This window comes from Pogonomyrmex barbatus, unplaced genomic scaffold (genome assembly GCF_055798465.1).
Source record: "Pogonomyrmex barbatus isolate J1 unplaced genomic scaffold, ASM5579846v1 scaffold17, whole genome shotgun sequence".
Taxonomy (NCBI): Eukaryota; Metazoa; Arthropoda; class Insecta; order Hymenoptera; family Formicidae; genus Pogonomyrmex; species Pogonomyrmex barbatus.
The window spans coordinates 6,529,051-6,550,519 of record NW_028297113.1 but is presented as its reverse complement, the minus strand read 5'-3'; the positions used below and the strand labels follow the sequence as shown (position 1 = coordinate 6,550,519).

Sequence of the window (21,469 nt, the reverse complement as noted above, 5' to 3'; positions counted from 1 at the left end):
TACACGGTTGCTTTGGACACATCCCGCCGTAGTTAATTCAAAACGTCATATTAACGCCGTGTTTGGCGAACCGCGACTCTCGCCGGGCGATTTAACCCGTGCATCTTTTTTTTTTTTTTTTTTTTTTTGATGGTCCTGGATTACGAATTAAACCTTTTTTGCTCCCTCGTTGAGAGAGGTTTTCCTCTCGTCGCGTTAATTACCCGTAGCATCTGTGCGCGCGCGCGCACGCGCACTTTATTACGTATATAGTTCACCCATATAAATGCTAATGAAGAGCGTGCGTTTGTTCTTTGTCCGTCTAGCTTCATTTCCGTTCCAGACGCGTTCCCCTCCAAATTAATGTAACTCGTGACAATTAAACAATTTTGAGTTTTCTCCGTGTTTCCACCCTTCCATCAGGCAAATCGCCGTAATTTCGCGAAGAACAGACTTCGAACAGAACGACAGTTAATCAGCTTCCTCTACCGGGCCTACCAGGCTTGTTAATGCCTTTCTCCACGGATTTTCGCAACTTGAAAAAGCGAATTCCACACGGAATTTGGCCGAGGTGAATAGAGCACGAAAATAACGTCGAATTGCTTCGCAATGTTGGCCCCAGCCTGTGTGTATCCTGCGCCGACCGCACCGTCGGCGATATTAAATTTCTAATGACGAGGGCGGATTATACCGGCGCGATCCGTTTCGCAAACGCGTAAGCATTTCTCAGTGAAACGTTTCGGCCATACAAAATTTCCCGATGCGATGAAAAGGGATCGCTCTAAAGAACCCTTGGCCGAACGAGATTTATTGGCGGTCTACGGCGACTGACCTTCGGTATCGATTTTTCCTCCGAGAGATGGAAAAAAATCCAAATAGAACACTAGGTAGGTTAAATTTTTATTTTCGAGAGTGTTGATTCGATTGTGTAGACTCAGACCTCTGGTGCATGCGAAATTACTTCGCTAATGAGATTTATGTAAAAGGTATGCCAGTCACGTCCTTGATAGATTGCAAGCTCAAACCGAAAGCGGGGCCTAACTGAAACTGTCTCTGAGGATCGGCAACAATTAGATTCGCAGGGCGAACGATCGTGTCACGACGTTGTCCCTCTTTCGAATGGGTCTGTTTGGGAAATTGGCGGAGCATCCTCGAAGATGGATCACGGGTAAATAAACAAAACGACAGCTTCTACATGGGGATGGATACGAAAAAGTGAAGTCTCGATCGAGCAAATCCACGACTTCCGCGCATTTTCCGATACGTAACGCGCCGCGGTGTAAAAACCTCCCGAACAAAATTTCATTTCTTTTTTAATTGCGAGCACGCGCGTTATATTTCTTATCGTTTTCCCGCTTAACGATAAGGATGCACGACGGGCAATGAAGAAAGCAGAACGCGCGAAATTGCAATCGTCGCGCTAGTACTTCACTTTGTAGAAATATAATATACTCGAGGCAATATAACGGAACGCCATTTCCATACCGGGCTTCTCGCTTTTCTTTAATGGCTTCTCGGTTTATTTGCATTCCTTGGACGCTTCTTCGTTCGCGTTCACCATTTTCTCTTGCATGGCACGCTTGAACATTGTCATAATCGCCGATGATCGGTCCTGGTCGGTTATCGCTATGGATTTTCCAATGAGTGAAATAAATTTCGCTCGTCTAATGAAAACTCTTTCGCCCGTTGTTATTTGACTCGTAGCTATTCGCGCTCTCTTGTAACCTTTAGTTTTTATATATTTCAATTATCATCACGTGTTATTATCTTACGTTCGTTCTTCTCTCCCACTGAGATGATTATCCAGAAACACAGTTAAATTTAATGAGAAGTAATTAAAATTAACGCAGGCTTTTTTCCCCTGCGTACGAATTGACTAATTAATCCGAGATATGTAAAAATGTAAAGATCCTTTTACAATTGGTGTTTTTTGAATGATAGAATTTTCGCGCGACTAATGAAGGATGTGTGAAAAATTGCGTTAAAAATTAGCGTTGAAACGCGACATTCGTAGATCTGTTGCAGATTGGGGATTTCCGCGAACGAAGAGGAGAGAAAAAAAAATGCGGGACGAGAGACCCGATCGAACCTGAAATTGGCCCGGCTATCCGTCCTTTTTAATCACCCTTGTTAATTACTAACGGTTTTCTCTTCGGCAACTGGCTTTTCCGTATATTCGCCTGCACTCATCATCACGCTCGTCCCCATTGAGCAATCGTCAAAGTAACTTCCGTCTAGCAGAAAATTAAAATGGATACGTTCTCGGCGGTAATTTCTGTCACACCCTCGAGAGAAAGTGGACTGGCAGTGCAAATTCAAAGGGGTACACTTTTGATCTCTAATAATAAGTCTCTAACAAGTCTCTTTCCTCTTTTCTTTAAGCAAATACATCAAGCATTTCGTTTGCTTCACGACGACTTTCTGTATTCCGTCTGTAGCGTGTCATCGTCCTGTGTCGTGGGCGCGAATTTTAAGAAAACACTGATTTTCCAAATCAGAGTTTACGGAGTTCAATCTCCAAAGGTCGAAGGCACAGGGAGAGGCGCGGAAAAGGTCAGCGTAATGAACGAATTTTATTTGCGACACGCTTCCAAACATTGATTTCCACGGCCGGCGGCGACACGTGCGCGTCGCCGACGTTTTATTTCCATCGAGAGCGAAAAGAGCGCACGCACACACACACACACACACACACACACACACACACACACACACACACACACACACACACACACACACACACACACGCCATAATGAATTACTCAAGATTCGCGCCGCATTTCGCGAGGCAGATAAACGGCTTTACGCCGGTCCCCTCTCGTCCCTCACCTCCCTCCTCACTGGCGGTATCACCGATATATTTGCAGGTCGCCCGATAGCACAAAACTCCGGTCCGTTCCCTTCGCCTTGGCCGCGTCTCGAATTTAACGCGAGCGATTAATCGAATTTGATGAAACGGCGGAGAGTCGGGGTAAGGGGTTATTCCTCGAATTTGGTTGACGAAGCTGCTCGTCTCTGGCCTCGCGCCATACACACGTCGTCATGTTAGCGAGCGGTCGGGGGAGATGGGCGAGAGGGCGGGGGCTGCCGTTGAAAATGCAAGCTTTCCGCATTAGCACATAGGAACCACGCGTACGAACCACACGTAGCACTCGCAAATGCGCGAATAAGTAACCGAATAACGTGTATTCGCGTCTCTGGCGTGAGCTGGACACGTTGGGTCTTTCCTGGAAGCGAAAGACCCGCTCTTGCTGGTCCCATTTGACTATTCATAAGTACGAATGCGCTATATTCCGTCGCAGCGAACTCTCTCTCTCTCTCTCTCTCTCTCTCTCTCTCTCTCTCTCTCTCTCTCTCTCTCTCTCGGATTATAATTTCGGACGTATCTCCGTGGATTATATTTCGGGCGCGAAAATCTCGGCGGTGAAGATCGGTGTTTAATTCTATTTCTGATCCGAAGCGTATGTTGTCTTTTTTCTTTTTTACTATTTTAATTTAAATCGACGGGGGGAGGGAGATACCTGTCGCGACACGAGTGGAAGAAAATATTTCTGGTCCGGCTACGAGAATCGAGCTAAAAACGTAGCGGCTCGTTTCAAACTGGAGAGATTAATGAATCCCCGTATTAATGGACGCCCGAGTAGCTTTCGGCAATATCGACTAACGCTGCAATTGGCCCTCCCCCCCCTCCTCCCTTTCTCTTTCTCTCTTTGTATGTGTGACCCCGACACGCTTCCCTGTATGCTCGTCGGACATCCTTTTCACGTGCCCCTCGCGACGAAGGTTTCAATTCGTCGCGAGTTTAATGCGAACCGGATATGAGGGCTACGAAAGGATCGATCGAGGTTTGTTTGCCGAAAGCTCGCGGCGCGGAATCCCAGAGGCGGCCGCATCCGCCTCTCTCTAAATATGCGATGTAATACTGGATGCCACGCTCTCTCCAACGATTTGCCATCTCTCACACGGTATCGCTTGCACCTCGTTTACGTTGCGCAAACGCGCGGTTTGTCGTCCGGTACAACACGCGATTTTCGCCGCAGCCCCGGAGAGAACGTGGACCAACATGTGCGAATCCTCCCGTGAAAGATGGAGAGGCCATGAACTCGCGTACGATACAATGACGATACCTTTATAAATATCTTCACGTATCGCAAGTTGTCAGTTATTTATTTAAATATATTACGGTTGCCACTTTTGACGAAGTTTATATTTAAATATTTAAAAAATTGTGAATATATATTTAAAAATTTGAACACGTACCTAGATATAAAACTCACGTATGTATGAAAAAAATATACGTACGTCAAAGTAGCGTATAAAATTAAAAATAAAGTTCTATCCTGAAATCCAACTCAAATTTTAGATTATTTAAAGTGGACTTGAGTATTTCAGAGAATTTTCATATTACGCGTATTTTAATAAATTAAACTCATTTTAGACGATCTATAATTTAATAATTTACTAGATTTTGGAATAGAAATCTATTTATAATTATCACCCTTATTTAATCTTGATCCCGCAAATTCATTTATTCATATTGAATTTCTCCTCTATGCATTATCTCATTTTTTTATGAAACTAGATGTTTCTCTGTACAAAATAATAGTCCACAAATAATATGGAGTGATATTAAATAGTTCGTCATCTTTTCATTTTTATATAAATATATAACTATGTCCTATGTTTCGAAATATTACGGTAAGAAACGTTACAAAGTTTATAACGCCGTATGGCATCGTTGGCGTGGAAAGGACTAAGTCAGTCTTTCTACGACGTCGTCCGCAGTTAAAGATTAACGTAAGAAGTACGCGCGCCGAAAATTTGGCTTTATATTCGCACCGCGCGTTACTTATGCAAATGCACGGCGGAACGCGAAACTTATTAAAGCACGCCTGCCGACGTCACAGCGTCGGGAAAGCCGTCTCGCCCGCCTTATTGCCGGCAGACAAAACTTTGACAGTTATTATTGGGAGACGTATACGAACGGGGATGACTTCATTCCAGGAAGAGTAACAAGATACCGATGTGGCTTCGCGTTTCCCTTTATACATATTTCCAACATTATGAATCTTTGTGGCTTGTTACCGCACAGAAGCGGCGAAGTGTCGGCGCGGCGAAGAAGAGAAGATTACTTGCTTACTTGGAAATTATATTTCTGTATTAGTGAAATCAACTTAACGTAAATATATACGTGCCGGAAATATATCGTGCGAGAATGACGATGGGAGGAGACGACTCTCCCGGACTGTTTCCCGTGTGTTTCATAATCCTGCAACTTTTTTCTTGACGAAGTTAAACCCAAAATAAATCCCTGGGCGCTCCTGCATGGAGGATTTCGCGGGTAAGAGCAAAGTTGCGCGAAATAAGATCTCCCGCGTTCGCTTCGTGCCACTTGGAACTTTCTAATCAGGCCGCTATTGATGAGGTGAAGAACGAGGAAGGAGCCGACAATATTAACCCACGATAGTCGAGCTCGGCGTCCGAAATAGAGTAACTTAATTGTTTCTCCCCACTAACGTGTCGGTAATGGCTTAGCCGAGGGCGTATTTTGCTAACTAAAGTTTCTCAGGTGCAGTTGGAGCCCTGGTAGGGCATGGATAGTTTATTCGGTGTACAAGAGATATCAAAGGAGACTCTCGCTCCATTACTTTCGCCATGTAATCGTCTGCCGTGTGTAACTGAGCGGATTACCAGATTGCCGCTGTGTGTGTATGTGTGTGTGTGTGTGTGTGTGTGTGTGTGTGTGTGTGCGCGTGCGCGCGCGCGCGTGCGCGCGTGTGTGTGTCAGTTTAGCGAAAGCTCGAAACTCGCGTCAAAAGAATCAGTCGGCTATTCTATTCGCCAAACGTCGTTTCTCGTGACGCGAGAGAGTTTACATTTCTCGCCGCGCATACGACGGCAAAGGAATTCGATGATCGCGGAATCGTCACCTTTAGCACGAAGTTGGAGTGCAATTAGCCAGCTGGCCGGCGCACGCTCGTGTCCGACGGGTCGGGCGTTGACGCGAAAGAGAACGCGAAGAGGGAAAGGCGAAGGGCGGCAGCAGAGATATGTCGCCGACCACGTCGACCCGTATTCAAATGAGAAACGCGCGGACAAGTTCTAAAATTAATCCTTCCATTTAAATGCGCCGTGGAACGCGGTCGAGCCGGTAGATAATCATTGAATCTTGGCGCGCCTGGTTTTTGCGGTCGCGTGTAAAACGATGTAATCATATTCTCTTTCAGGGATGACGCAATAATACCGCCCGCTTTTAACAATTCCTTCGGGCGAATCGGAGGATAATTAGGGACGAAGGGATATTTTGCGCGAGCTCGGCGTTCGTGGGTTCGTCTTGCCGTTCTCGAATGCCACAGGTGCGCGCGCGAGACCTCGTCACCCACGTCGCGAGATTTTCATCCTCGGGTCATATCGCGTCGGAAATCACGAGTACCGATTGTATTTTTACCCCTGGACGAAGGCGCACATGAATAATTGCCGAGACATCCTCGCACGAGGTGTTCCACGTTAAATTCTCTCGCGCGTCGTTCATTCGGGGCGCCCGGATTTCATAATGCGCAAATGTAGTTTTCCGCTGGAAACGCAATTCCATTTTCCGCGACAAGGAACGAACAACGGCAGAGTGATGTAAAAAAAAAGTTGCGTTGTAGCGAAGCGTCGGTGCAAAGTGTCGTTTACGAACGGCCGCGCCGTTGGTCCTGGAAAAGGCTGTACTTTCGGTCAGATTAATAATGTTGTTAATTAAAAAATTCCTCCAGATCTCTATTTATTTATTTTCTTGTTCTTTTTAGAGAATCGAATGGGTGCGTTTCGACGCACACATTGTCACGGAAATATCAATTCTCCGACGATTCTGCCTTAATAAAAAAAAAAAAAAAATAATAAAATAATAAAAAATAACACAAATGTGAATTATGCGATGAAAAAAAATATCTATGCAATTGATTTCCGGAATTTCTCTCTCTGAAATTCGCGGGTGCGTGTGATCGTTAACAATCGTCCGGCGATATTTTTCTCAGCTTGCTGATATCCCGCGGCGGGCTTACCAAACCGTGGTCTCGAAGGTACGTAAATATTAAGCCGTCGTAAAGATTAATACCGACGTAACGGAATGTTATTTCTCGGGGAAGAAAAACTTTTGCCCAACGATCTCGACGAAAAACACGGTTGCGTCCGGTCTTTGGAAAAACGATGCGAATATTTTTTCGCGCCTTCGATAAACCGCTGTCTGCAATTCTGGACTACGTTATGCGAAATTCTCGCCATCTCTCTTTCTCTTTATTTAGCTTCCCTCTAGCTTCCCTCTAGCTTCCCTTTTCTCTACGTGTGAGTTTCCCGCTTCAGCGTGTATCGAAAAGAGTTTCCCTCTTGAAAGGAATGAATGTTCTCCGGGGGTGGTCTCTCTTTACCACGCCTTATTTCTGACTGAAAAGATGTTTTTAAGCATCATACCGCCACTGCCCCGACCAATCTCCGTAAGAAGCCGTCCTGTATGCTAATACAGTCCCCCGGAAATTCCCGTCGAAGAATTCACTTCGAGATTCATCGCATGGGATTTTGCGTATCGGGGATTGTCGTGCTCAAATACATTTTCTTCCCCGACGTCGCGAAAGGTCAACTCGATTGAAGCTTCGGAACAATTCGGTCCCGGGCGAGTTCGAAAACGATAAGAGTCTTTACGAGGTTACGTTAAATAACGAGATAACATTTGGGCAAGACGCTCCTCTGGCATCTTCCTATGAGACATCAGCCAAATACTTTGTACACTTTTATTATTCATCCCGGCAATAAAAATACGTTCCAGCTCGCGCGCGTCCTCGCGACGATGTCTCCCGGACGGCGAAGAATATTAATGCGGCTTCCAACATGCGAAAACGTACGGACTCGAAATTCAATCGTGTGTCCGGGAACATAATCCGCCGCAATATTGCAACGCAGCGGGCACCACGCATGCGATCGATACCGCTGCATCTCGTGCCAGCTGACTTGACTGACTAATCCCGGCTGCACGTGTGTACGTGTGCGGAAGAGAGACGTCACGCTGTTTGCAAAGGAGGAGGAATTGCAAGGAGGGAATCTCGACAGCCAGACCCGCCGGAGCGAAATGTCCCCGAATGTTGGCGACGTTGGTGGCGGTTTAATTGGCGGGCCCGCATCCCGCGCGGCGCCGCGAAACCTTGGGATCAAGGGAAATATCGAATTAGCGATAGATGTGCGCGTGCACACAAGCCCCAACGTTACTCACGTTTCCAACCGCGTGGCTTAACCGCGCCGTTTTCCCTCCCCCCTCCCCCTCCGCGCATTTCTCCCATCGTCATTCTAGGACGCCGCTCAAACGAGCGGACTACTAATTATTCAGCGGCATTGTCGGCGAACTAGTCTTGTAGGTCTCGAATCGCGGTCGGTTCGCGAATACGCGGCAATACAACCGGCTAATTCGGCGTCATGAATGTTAATCACTCGGGATTAATCCGGAACAATGCGCGCGGGGCTTCCTTCGCCTTTGACTCGGCCCGCTGTTCGGACAAGCTTAAGCGCGCGACGGCGAACCGACATTATTTTAGCAGTCGCGCGACGTGAGAGAGTGGACCTAATTATGCGACGATGATTCGCGACCGCACCGCTTCTCGATAAAGCAAGAGTTATGCATGTCGGAAAGGTGAAATATAATCGACATTCGATGAAGAGCATTAAAATATTTGTGTTATGACGAATAATATTACGAAGAAATGTGTGGAGAAATAATAACCGACCGAAATGGTTCGGCGCATTCGGACAACGATAGTAAGATAAATTGATAATATTTCCGGGAGTGAATTTTTTGGCAAATGAAAAAATGAAACGCTCCCACGGAGATCGTTTTTTATTTTCGTAAAGATGACTAAATGCATTTCATCTATGCCCAAAATCCGTTACTCAAAAAAACTCCACTCTTTTAATATTAATTCAACTTTACCATTTTATTTTATTATGAAAACTTTTTACTGACAGGGAAGATAATTTTGACGAGTACAAGTAAATGAACTTTGAGTTTTATTAAATGAAAACAGCATAAAGTTTAAAAAGCATTTCCCGAAAAATATTCTACATCTATAAATTTAAATTAACACTATGATATACGAGAATATCAAGAAATTCAAAATGCTATAAATTAATTATAAATAATATTTTCTATAAAACACGAAATAATTTAATAAATTTTGTATGTTTTTAAATTAATTTATTACAACACGTAGTAAAAATGTTATTTTTTTTCTTTTGCTTTTTCGTAAAACAAGATATGTAAAATTCGATGAATTATAATTAAAAAATCACTGTCACCATGTTTCCTGTATAATAATAAAATATTTCATCCTATTCCGAGAATCACAATAAATCAAAGTTACTTACTAAAATATCAATAAACTATAACTAACGGATATTTGAATTTTATGTGGAGGAAAACTGGCGAATACCGGTAGCTTTTTTCGCGTTTCCGACTCAACGGCCACAGGCGCATGTTTTCTAAAAATTAACGACTGCGTGTCTTATCTTCGGAGTTTCTCTCTTTACCTCGCGATATTTTCCAGAGAGAAAATTAGGCTACGAAGGGAGAAGAAGAGGGAATGAGAAGCGCCAAGAAATGTGCGGCATCCGGAAACCAGAGCAGTTTCGATTGCTCGAGCCATTTGTTCGAAAACAACTTTCGTACATTCCGCTGTTCTCCGTAAGAGTAAAAAATTACACAAAAAGATCATTACACCGTAATTTTCAAAGATCATAATTAAAATAATATTCATTACTTTGACATGATTTTTTTTATAAACAAAATAAAACGTGTAGATCGTAGACAAATATTTCATATTATAATAGCGTAATAACAATCTGTGGTCCGTCACTTTCGCGGAACAAGATAATTTCTCAATCGTTATAATTCTATTTTTTAAACGTTTGAGAACCGAACAATAACACAGCCGTGATGAATCGCGCGGAATTTATCGCGTCGTTATTCAATATTAATTCACCGATAGCGCATTCAGCCGGTGTGATTGTAATTAATTCGATTATATCGAACCGAACGAGATTACAGCGATATCTCGTGTAAAAGTGCCCGCTCTTCGTCCGTCCAAAATCTTATTAGTCCCATTAAACGGGCGGCACCAGCCCGTTTTCTAAAAGATATTACACGAGATGAGTAGACGACAACGCGAGCGCGAGGACGTTAGGGCGGAGATGTGTAAGTGGGATTTGTGGTCGTCTTCTTGGTCAGTTTGTGGTTGTACACCGGCGACGCGCACACAACAACGAGCCAGTCTCTCCTTCGCTCTTCTCAATTATAAATACCATTTAATTAATCCGAGCCTCTAAACTCTGAGATGTATCACTCGTCGTAGCCAGCGTCGTTCACTGCGCGCGGGTCACCGCGAACGTCAGAATTTTATCGCGGGGTGATCGACCGGAGCGGCATCGTCCCCTCGTAATTTCGCGAGACGTAGACGCAGAAACGGGAAAAATAGGCGCTTGCGCGCGCGTGTCAGGAACGATTGTCAGGATACGGAATGGACATCCCGAATCCTTTCCACGGTTGGGGATGAAACTGCCGGGCGGATCGATCGGTACGGGCGGTTGCTTCCTAGATTGCCGCTATTCCGCAGAGAAAATGATTTCCGGCGTCGAAGCACATCGTCGCCTCGCCGGTGTGTCAACAAGGATCGACGTCGACGAGGAGCGATTTCCGGTTTACCACTGTCTACTCGAGAGTAGACGGTGGTAAACCGGAATTTCTCCTGCCGAGAGGATACACCGATACGCGCGTGTCAGTGTCGAGTGTGCGTCGTGTCAGTGCACGCGTGCGTGTATCTTTCGGCTTATCTTCCGGCACGTTAGTCTCCCCTATTCCGCGTAACACGGAAGGATCGATGTATTATTTTATTTTGTTACCGATAATTTAGGGAGGGACGCGCCGCGACGCGCTTCTCGTCCCAACGGAGATGAAATCGCCGAGCGACGGTGAGCGTGACACTCGGCGGCTCGGTGTTCGCGAGCGACGCCGCTGAAAATCGCGCGCGAGCGATGGGATATTAATTCCTTATTCGGCCGCGTGTATACGCGCGATGAAACTGCGATGAGACCGTCCTGTCATCGGGAGAATTCATTTGCCGCGCGCGCTCCCGACACATTCCGCATTCACAGCGCGCGAGACTACGCTGTGAACAAAATCACCTTCGCGCAACGCCAGCGTGACGCTTTGTTGGCGCGATGCTTTTGTGTGTGCGCCTGTGTATGTGTGCGTGGGTGTGTGTGTATGTGTCTTTCTCCTTCTCTCTTTTTCTCCATTTTTCTTTCCTTTTTTTTTTTTTCTTCGAAATCATAAGCGAACCGAAAATCGAAAACCGCTCGAGCGAATTGCGGAGCTTCTCTTTCGAGAATCTCTTTCGAGAATCTCGCGCAGAAATGCGCGCGGCGAATTTCCTCCTTCCAGAAATTCCGGAATTTTCGCGACGTCGAGAACTCCCAATCTGCACCGTCGGATTAGTTTGTTTGCTTCGGAGACAAGTCGCGCGAAAACGATTGCGGGACGTAATTAATTCGCATTCGTGCCGGTAAACAGCGTCGTCCATCTGCGACGCGTTCTTCACGATCAATGAACTCGGCGAGAATATACGAAAAGTTAGGATCATCTGCTCGCGAATAAACGTCATTGGTCGTTTCCGAAGCGATCGCTCAATTTCGAAAAATAAATTCCGAGTCAGATCGACAAAATCGTCCGTCCGATGGTGATGGGAAACACACGTCACGGGAGCGTGGAATAAAGCTAATTAATTTACGAAGTGCTCTTTTCTGTGCTCGCGTAACATATAAATTTGACAGGACAAATTTGACAAATTTGCAAAATGTTTGCCTGCTCGTCGCCTTACTTCCGGGCGTCATGGCGCCGGGCGACGCCAGCAACGCGGCAATAATTCGTTAGCTTCGTTTCGCGGCGAACGCTCGTTTTCCGCGGGCGAAAACTTGACTTTATTTCCAACGACCATCTCACGTTCCGCGTGTCGCGCGACCCGCGGACGGATTTTCATTTCCTTTACTCGCAGCGAGTGAACGTCGTCGAAGGTGCAAGGTGGTATTTTCCGTACCGCGCAGGTCACCGCGTTTAACTGTTAGTTGACCGCACTTTAGGTATTTATTTTAAAGGTATTTATTTGATCGCTCGTGGAGAAAACGCGGTGTTACACGATTTATCGTGTAATCGCGTGGCGGTTCTCCGGCGTGTCCGCGCACGTGATGAGGACGTGAAATTTCCATTTTCAATTTCATAAATTAAACGCCGTGCATGCGTACGCGTATCGAGATCGACGAGCGGAGAATTTTGAAAACGAGATAACGGAACGAAGATTAATTTCTTCCAGCGCCGGGGATTAATTCTCGGTGGCTCAACGCCGCGAGTACGCCTTGTGGATTTGTCGCGACGCGCGATCGCAACTTGCATGAGGGATTTTCGTTTTGTTTTGCAAAATGGATTACGAGCGTAATCCGATGGAACGACGAGACGAGACGAGTCGCGTGGGAAAGAAAGGAAGGAAATGCCCCGATGTAACGGTGCAAAGGCGCGATGTGACGACAATTCGCCGGGGCTCGGGAAACAATGATCCGAGTGAATAACAATCGGACGCTAATAAATCATTCCTCGGTAGAAGTGCACGCTGATGCTCGTCGGGACCGTCGTGATAAACGACGGAATTGCGAACGTCGATACTTTATCGTCAATTAAGCAAAATTGCTCGGAATACCTGGATCCCGTTCGTGAGTGCGACGTTCGTGCGCGACCGACGATAGTGGCGGCCTCGTCGGTATTATTTTAAGTACTTTTGCACTAAGTACTTTTGCACTAAAAGACGTATATAATACGTGCCGCGGCGATTTGCAGTAAATCATCGATAATTAAATGGCATTATTATGCCGCCGCGTTGATTAATTGGACATGAATGATCGTCATTGAACGATATTCGAGAGGTGGCGCTTTATTCGAGCCTCAGATCGAACTATTATTTTCTCAATCCCACTCAACCCTCACCCTCTCTGATCTACTACCGCTTTGCTCGTGATCGAAGATGCGGAAATATCCGTTTCCCCTGTTATCGATAGCCTTGTCACCGGAATCCCGCGGCATCATCCGATATATCGGACACGAAAATCGCCCGCTGATAATAAAAGTAATAGTGCCGAAAAAAAAAGGCGGGAAAAAGAAGGCGGATGGTCGAGAAGATCGGGGAATGCGTCGTCTCTGCGCTAAAATTATATCGGATAGCGAAGAACAGAGGAATCGACATGAGTCCGACGTGATTATACCGGGCTATCAAAACAAGTGGGATTTCGCTGCGGGAGTAACAACATCCCTGGGATATACTGAGTTTTTTCAGTTGCAAAAAGAATTTACGAAATCGCGCGCGACTCGCGTATATCAACAGGAATAGTTAACGACGATAAACACTATTGATTTCTAATTCGAGAGAGAGAGAGAGAGAGAGAGAGAGAGAGAGAGAGAGAGAGAGAGAGAGAGAGAGAGAGAGCGAAAGAATCCGACAAGATCGATCGGCCACGTGTCTTCTCGTGCCGGATTTCCGGATTCCCGATCTTTCACGATTTCCACCATTTCTCTCACAGCGGTGCTTTGCGCCGCTGCGGAGTTATTATTATTTTGCGACGCGATTTGTTTGAAGAGTACGAGCGGGCGCGCTCTACGTCGTTAGGTATTCTCGGATGGCGTCCTAATTCACCGGCGGTTCCTCCGTAGGAATTCCGCGTCCCGCGGAGAATTTAAAATTAGGAGAGGAAGAACTTCGCCGTTCGCGCGCGCGCGTTTGAAGTCAGAATTTCTTTTATCTCTCGGGTGAGAGCGAAGCGGGGGGCGGGGGGAGGGAGGGGGCGTTCGCGTTTCGCGTCAATTCTCTCAAATTCTAATTTCGCCTTATTGGCCTACTTCGTGACGGAAACGCCTAATTCGGCTAAATCACTAAAGTACCCGGTGACTCACCCGCGTCTTAATTCACAACGGCGACTCGCGGAATTAATTGAAATTAATGATTTCTTTTTCCGCCCGGGACGAATGCGTGGTCGTCCGATGTCGCCAAGCTGTCGTCGTCCGCGTGCGCGAGGACGCGCGCAAAATTAACTCTCTCCGGTGGTACCGGCGGGTATTTCTGTAACACACGAACGGTGTGTGCGGGCGAGCTCCGATCCCACGGGCGATTCCTCCTTCTTTTTTTAAGAGACCCACGTTGACGACAAACGAATAATTTTCCCGGACGAAAATAGATAATTGACGTATTCTTACGCCCCCGTGCCCCCGTGGACAAAGTTAGAAAATTGGAAGTCGGGAAGCTTACGACGGGAAATTAACAGATGCGCAGGCCGGAAATGACTGTCCGTACGTTACCATTAGAAACGGCCGAGTTCGCGAAAACGATTTTGTTAAAGGAAATTAGTGTGCCGCCAAGAGAAATTATGGCTCGCACACGGCAGTGTCGGAATCCGACATTCCGATTCGATGTCCGATACGGGGGTAACTTTGTTAGCCGCAGCTACCGTGCGGTTGCCAAAGTTGAAAACTCGTGTCACTCGATTAGCCGAGAATTTCCAGCGTAAGGCGCCACCGTCGAGAGAGAGGATCTAGGCTGGTTTAATTAGGTACGCACCGGTGTCGATAACGTGGTTTATCGCACGTTAACGAATGCCGGTTTGATACGCTTTTGCGTATGAGAATGAGCAATTCGGTATTCAACTTCGGACGAACGTCAATAAATTCGGACGCGAACTGTAATTTAGTTCCGCTTCCATTATGGAAGAAGGACGGATCGGACGGATTCGAATAGAATTGGATGTTAAAATATTCGGGAAAGGATAAAGGGAATCGACGGGATGAAGATTAATGCAAGAACGAGCGATAAATTTCACGCGACAGCGATCGTCGCAATTTCAGGGCTGTTGTTCCCAGATTGCGAACGCCAGCCGGTGTGGTTTTTACGAGCGCTGTCATCTTGCTTTGCATCATCTTAAAGGGGAAGAATAAAACGAGCCTACCGCCTCCTGGAAGCCGCGCGTTCCGACTCTCTCATTCTCCTCAGGCCTCTTTCATCACGTGGATCAAACGGTCTTAAATGTGTCTCACCTCGACAAATATTACTCGTGAATCTGCAAGGTGTTCCATCACACCGAGGTGAAGAACCTTCGAGCCATGCGGCAGACGAGAGGAAAAACGATATAGAGAAAGATTTTATATATCGAAAGATGATATACTCGATAATAATTAATTTCTTCATTGTGTTACATATTTGCTTATTTTATATATATATATATATATATATATATATATATATGTATATATAGATCTCTTGAATTATATACATTCTCCTTAAGATATCCTCGCCAACGGCAATAAATCGTCGATATAGAGTTTCACACAGGGACGTATTCCGTTCCGTTTCCTTTCGTGGCGTTCCTTCATTTGGTGCCCGATAAAATGTGATAACATGTTTGGGCGAGCTTTAATTAACACGATCGTTTCTCACGACACCGGATATACGGACCGTATGAATACGCTCGTAGCACGCTCACCTATTCTGTTCGGTGGGGATTCATCGACAGCGGGATTTCCGGGATGTACCGGCCAAAATTCCTGGAGCACACGATAATAACGGTACGGTTGACGTTCACGTCAACGCGCGCATTGTGCGTTACATCATGATTTATTATGCTTGGATTTCCAGTAATTAATGCGGCCCGAAACGTCGTATAAGCCGAGTATCAAAGTCGGAAAAAAGTACCGAGGGGATCTCGAAACCACAGAGTCCGGAGAAAGATATAATTCCTGTTTAATTTAAAATTTAAAATTTAAAAACATTATTTAAAAAACATATTCGTTTATTTTACCAGGGACGAACAGGAGAAAACTTATCGTCAAAATATTGCATTTACATCGAAAGGAATTTATTAATCGTGGAAGAAGGAAAAGGATGATTTAGGAAATTTTAAAAAAATCTCTGATTATTAAAATTTAACGTAGTTCTTCTCGACAGGCATTAGTTTTTGTTAGATATTTCGCAGATATATTTATTTTTCCTTTCCTTTTTCTAGTAAAGAAAAATAGATCCTCTCAGGCAAGAACGCGTCCATATATTTGTATTTCTACGATTTTGAATTCCTGCGGAGTTCCGGAGACTAACGTGACGAGTGTACATTCCTTCGTGAATGAAATCGAGTCACGCTAATGTTCGCGATATCGGGTCATGAAATACGCTCACATATTTTACGAGGGATAGCTATCCGAGAAGACAATCGAATTGTAGCGTTTAATACGACGTCACGGAGCAGCGAAGAGTCGATCGTTGTCGTTGATGTGTCTTCCGACCGACAACGAGCGATGAATGGTTATCCAAGGACACGCCATCGCGTTGCTCGCTACAAGCCGGAGAATTATGCACGTCATTGACATAATCCGTCATAATCCGACATAGTCCCGTACGAGGCGATCAGGAGCGATTACCGGAAACGAACGAAATCCGGACGTTAGGCCTGCCGTCTCGTGAAGGTCGGGAAAAGTTCTCGTAGGTAAGAAGACATAAGGCTGAAGAATCCATTGACTTTACGATCGCTTTGCGTAATCAGATAGAACTATCTTGGGAAAGCGTAATTCATCAAATGATTTCTGAGAGAAGCGTCATTGAGGCTAAGTTTCAAAGTAATCCTCTTGACTTTTTATTACGACGAGGAGAGAAGCGTGTCTTCCGATCACCGACCGTGCGGAATCCGCAGCCAGGAAACTCACGAGTTCTCTCGCAAGTCACAATTACAAACCAACTTGGTTATTAAATAGATTTTACAGGTTTACAACGCGAGTAATAGATTAAGATGGCGTAGAATACAGAAGGCCGGAAAGAGTTTCGTTTTTCTTCGTCGTAGAAAAACAAGGGGAGTGTAAAATTTCATTAAATATTATGATTGATTTAACGCTACTTTCATCGCTCGACGGATTATCAATTTTCGATAGATATTTACGTTATCAACAAATGGAAATTTGTCTCTCGTTACGAGGAAATTGTAATAAATATTACTATCTCGAGCGCAGCCGTCACTCGAAAGATAATAAAATAAATCTTTAAATTTACGATTTAAAAAGAAAAAAAAAACAACTTTTCTCAACTACTTCACCGAAACTTCACTTTTCGAGTTCTTCACGTTCAAATAAACCGATTTTCTTGCAAACGCTTACTCCTATTCACGTAGCACGACCTGCATTCGTCGAAGAGTCGCGCTTTCGATCTTTCGGGCAGGACGAAGAGAACCGCTCGCGATTTCATACGTCGCCGCGTCTTCGTCCTGCCGGAGTCCAAGGATCCTACCAGGGGGGGATCCTATCGGGCTCCTTACCTCTCAACAAGAGCGAGCACGAGCAGGCAGCCGCGTAGGACAGGAAGATAGTAGCTGGACGATCCTGCTGGCTGCCTCGAGGGAAGCTCGCCCGGGCGGCATGGCTCCCACCTCTTCACCTCGATCCTCCTGACCGCTGATGCCCGGCGAAGGATGTCCCACCGTTCGTCACCAATTCCCGGGTAACTCGTATCGCCGTTCTCTGTACCGTCGGCAATCCGCACCTTCCGCGTCGCTTCCTTGTGATCGCGCACCTCGCGCACCCCGTGTGTCAGCAGCGCGAGGTAGCGCCTGTTAGCAACAACCCGCCGCTTCCCCCCCCTCCCTCCTCCGCACTAGGAAGTCAGGTCGCGTCTCTCGCGAGGGCGACCTTACCGGGTGTCGTCGCACCACGTCGCGCCGCGCTGGCTCTCATCGGGGACGCGGACGCCGCGCGATTCGTTCGATCGTCGACTCGACGAGAAGAGAAGACTGAGAAAGAGGAAAAGGAAGAGAAAGACAGGGAGAAGAGAGAAAGAGACAGAGGCAGAGTGAAAGAGAAAGAGAGAAGAGAGAGAGAGAAAGAGAGAAAGAAAGAAAGAAAGAGATGCGCGATGTTGCCAGGACACGAACACCACAGAGTAAGGACTGCGCGGTCGGAACAGATGTAACGACGATGACAACGAGGGTGACGGTGACGGTGACGATGACGACGACGACGACGACGACGACGACGACGACGACGACGACGACGACGACGACGACGATGACGACGACGACGACGACGACGACGACGACGACGATGCACCGTGCGGAGTTCGTATGACTGACGACAGGATCAGAAACGGAGAGAGGAGAGCACGGAGACCTGGGCACAGGACACGATGGCCCGGCCACTGCGCCGGCACTGAGGCTACGCCGCAGCCTCGGCCTCCTGGTACTCCCTCTTCCTCGCTCTCTCCTGCCGTCCCGCTGCCGCTCTGCCCGTCTCACTTTCTCTTTCCCTCTCTGGCTCTGTAATATTCTTCCACCCCCGCCGCGGATCGCCCTCCCTTCCTCGCGCCGTTACTCGCGCGCTCTTTCTCTCGCGCGAAATTTGCCATGGTCGGCAAATTTGGAGAACCCTCTTGGCGCGTGTCTTTCGGGCTCTCTCCGTCTTCGTCTCTCTCTCTCTCTCTCTCTCTCTCTTTCCTCTCTCGCGACGTCAGCGTCTCTTTTCGGGGAGTTCAAATGAACTTCGCTGTAGCTTCTGAAAATTTATCCGCTGTCTCTTTCCGAAGGAAAGCGCCATCCTTCCGCCATCGCCGCCACGTGAATTTCTCTCCCTCTATTTCACGCAATTTCCCCCTCCGTCGATCCTCGCGATTTGCTCGATCTTCCTCTGTTCTCGTTTCTCCTTTCGGTCTTGTGTCCTTTCTCTCCTCCCGCGCGCAACCCTCTCTTCCGTCCCGTTTCTATTCACACTTCTCATTTTTCCTCCTTTCCGCCGTTTCTAAAACTCCGTCTCGTGTCTTCGGCGCCCGCCGTTTTGGTCCTTTTCTGTCTCGCGTTCACCGACTCGAAATACTTGCTCTCGCTTTCTCTCGGTCGCGTATCCGCGTCACTTTTCAACCACCACTGTTTTCTCGCTCCTTCCCGCACGCATCGCGTTCATCCCTTTCCACTCGGATCGCCCGAATATCGCTCCTTTTCCTTCTATCAAATACCTCCCCGTGACTTTCTCTCCCCACCGTGTGACTTCTCTCTCTCTCTCTCTCTCTCTCTCTCTCTCTCTTCCTTCCTTCGTCTCTTCATCCCTTCTCGTCTCCTTCCCCAACTTGTGTGTCCCTTCATCCCTCCGTTCGCGCTTTCCATCCTTCCCTTTCACCTACCATCGACTCCCCCACCGCGCTGCGCGCGATTCCATCCCTCTCCCTTTAGACATCTTCCGTCCCTCTCTCTCATCCATATCCCGTATCCCATACTTTCATCCCTTTCGTTCAACTCACGCTCCCCTCCGTTCTTCCAACAGCGTCGCGATCCCGCGTTCTTTACATCTGTCGCGTTCCACCGCGGAAGTCAACCATGTATCGTCGAGGGGGTGCGTCTTCTCGCCACTTGGCTCGGCCACGAGCAGCTGGGCGCGAAAATCTCGCGACACGCTCCTGACTCAAGCAAAATACGAACGACCGAACTTTTATGTCCCTCCTAAGAGTAATACGCCATTCGCGGTCAGATGATAAATATTCCAATATGACAATTTATAACGGGACATCAAGAGTGAGTAGTACAGTAAAGAAGCGTAATGGCGAACCACACGCGGCGGCCACATACTCCGAAATGATGATTATTGCATTATTATAATAACCGATGTATATAATATAAAGTAATTATCCAAAGTGATTTTAATGAGGAAATGATACTCTGTAATTATAGCTGCAAGTGGAGCTAGAAACCGAGAACTTACGTGGCGAAAATGCCGGACGGTAATATCAGGGAGCGTGCTTTCGTGCGCGGACTTTAGTGAATTAATTAGAGATGGCCGAGGTGCGGAAACCAAACGTGGAAATAATAATGTCCGGTTTTCGCCTAACCGCGAGCCGGAATTCCGCATTCTTTGGGAAATCAGCTTGACGATGCGGACGAATCCTCTATCGTCCTTCGTCGAGTCGTCCTTGCGTAATCTTCGAGTGCGAAACGAAAGCGAATTATTGCGAAATATTGTATCACGTTCTTCAATTAAACTGCGCGTTCGCTCGCTAATTCCTTTCCTTTCCTTTTATCCATTGTCTGCATTTCTTCCCGTGGAATTCTTTTCATTTATAAAATAAATAATCAAATGAAATTATTTTATATTTATTTTATCGAGTTACGGATATAGAGAGTCACTTTTACGATCCGCGTTCAAAGCTAAGTGTGATTAAAGTTTAATGTTTATCCGACGACAATGTCGATGAGAAAAATCTGAGATTAAGAGCGTAAAGACCGACAAAGTTCAAGAAAAAAAGCAATAAAGAGAGCTAAAATTGCGCAACGCCATGCTCTTAATCGATCATTAACTCCATTTTAATCATGATAGAAATACTCTACGTTTTTTTTATGCTAAGTGACACAACTTTCTTTTATATCGAGCGATCTAGTCTAGACAGCATCGTCATTTTAGACGAAAATTGACTTTTACAGGATTTATTATATCTTATCTATTTTTCAGCTCAGATCTCTACGCGATTCTCCCGCTTTTCCCTTTCTTTCTCTTTTTCTCTCTTTTCTCCTCGCTTTTTTTTTTTTTCTTACGTCAAGTACCACCGAGATAAACGTTCGTGGATAATAGAATCGGGTTTTCCGTGCTTATTTAACTACAAAATGGACGGAAGGGATTTTTGCAAGAGTTCCTGCAGTATGCTTCTTAAAGTATCTTATTCAAATAAATGTTTAATATGATCAGATCAATTTTTCTGAAATTGCAAATACATACAGGAGTACTAAACGTCTTCCTAGAGATTTTCAACATTTGGAAGTTATTCATAGCTTTTTAAACTGAAATCAGAAATAAGTTTTTATCTTCTTGGAAATTAATTATCTTTGTAATAGTAAAAAATCTAGTGAACTCTCATTTTGAATGTACGTTACTATTTCATAACGAGGTATTCTAAAGATATAAGAGATCTTTATCGAACATTTATTATTTTGAAACGATTTACGATATTCCTACATTTACTCCACCGTTAAAATTTTATATCCTCATAGCTAATTCAATAACATTTTATACGGCCTTCTATCTTATCTGAGAAATATATTTTTTTTATATTTTTAAGCATAGTAAAAGCAGATACAACAAACAATGTCGACAATGCAGCGAGTTTGATAAACTACGTTACAAGCGTAGTACTGCAACGAGGCAACTTATATTCGAAAGAGTCGCCGCGTCTCGCTGCTTTCCTTATATAAAAAAAAATAACGGGTCATTGTTTAAAGATTCGCGTTTACGTGGGGGGATCCGAAACTGCAAGGACGCCACGGCGTCGTAAAATACCTCGCGTGATACCGTCGTGTACGTCTTGCTGTTTTACGCACCCCGGCTTCCAAGGATGCGAGCGAGCGAGCGAGCGAACGCGGGGCCCATATAAAC

General features: G+C 45.9%; 1 protein-coding gene across 3 annotated transcripts in view; it reads right to left on the bottom strand.

The window, feature by feature from the left end:
* Window positions 1-18,274, bottom strand: part of LOC105422356 (inactive dipeptidyl peptidase 10) — a 66,245-nt gene extending 47,971 nt beyond the window's left edge. For all 3 annotated transcript variants that reach the window (XR_016138776.1, XM_089074773.1, XM_089074774.1), the window contains exon 1: window positions 17,383-18,274. The gene's annotated coding sequence lies outside the window, so the exon portion shown is untranslated. The remainder of the gene's footprint in view (window positions 1-17,382) is intronic.
* Window positions 18,275-21,469: the final 3,195 nt, after the last annotated feature.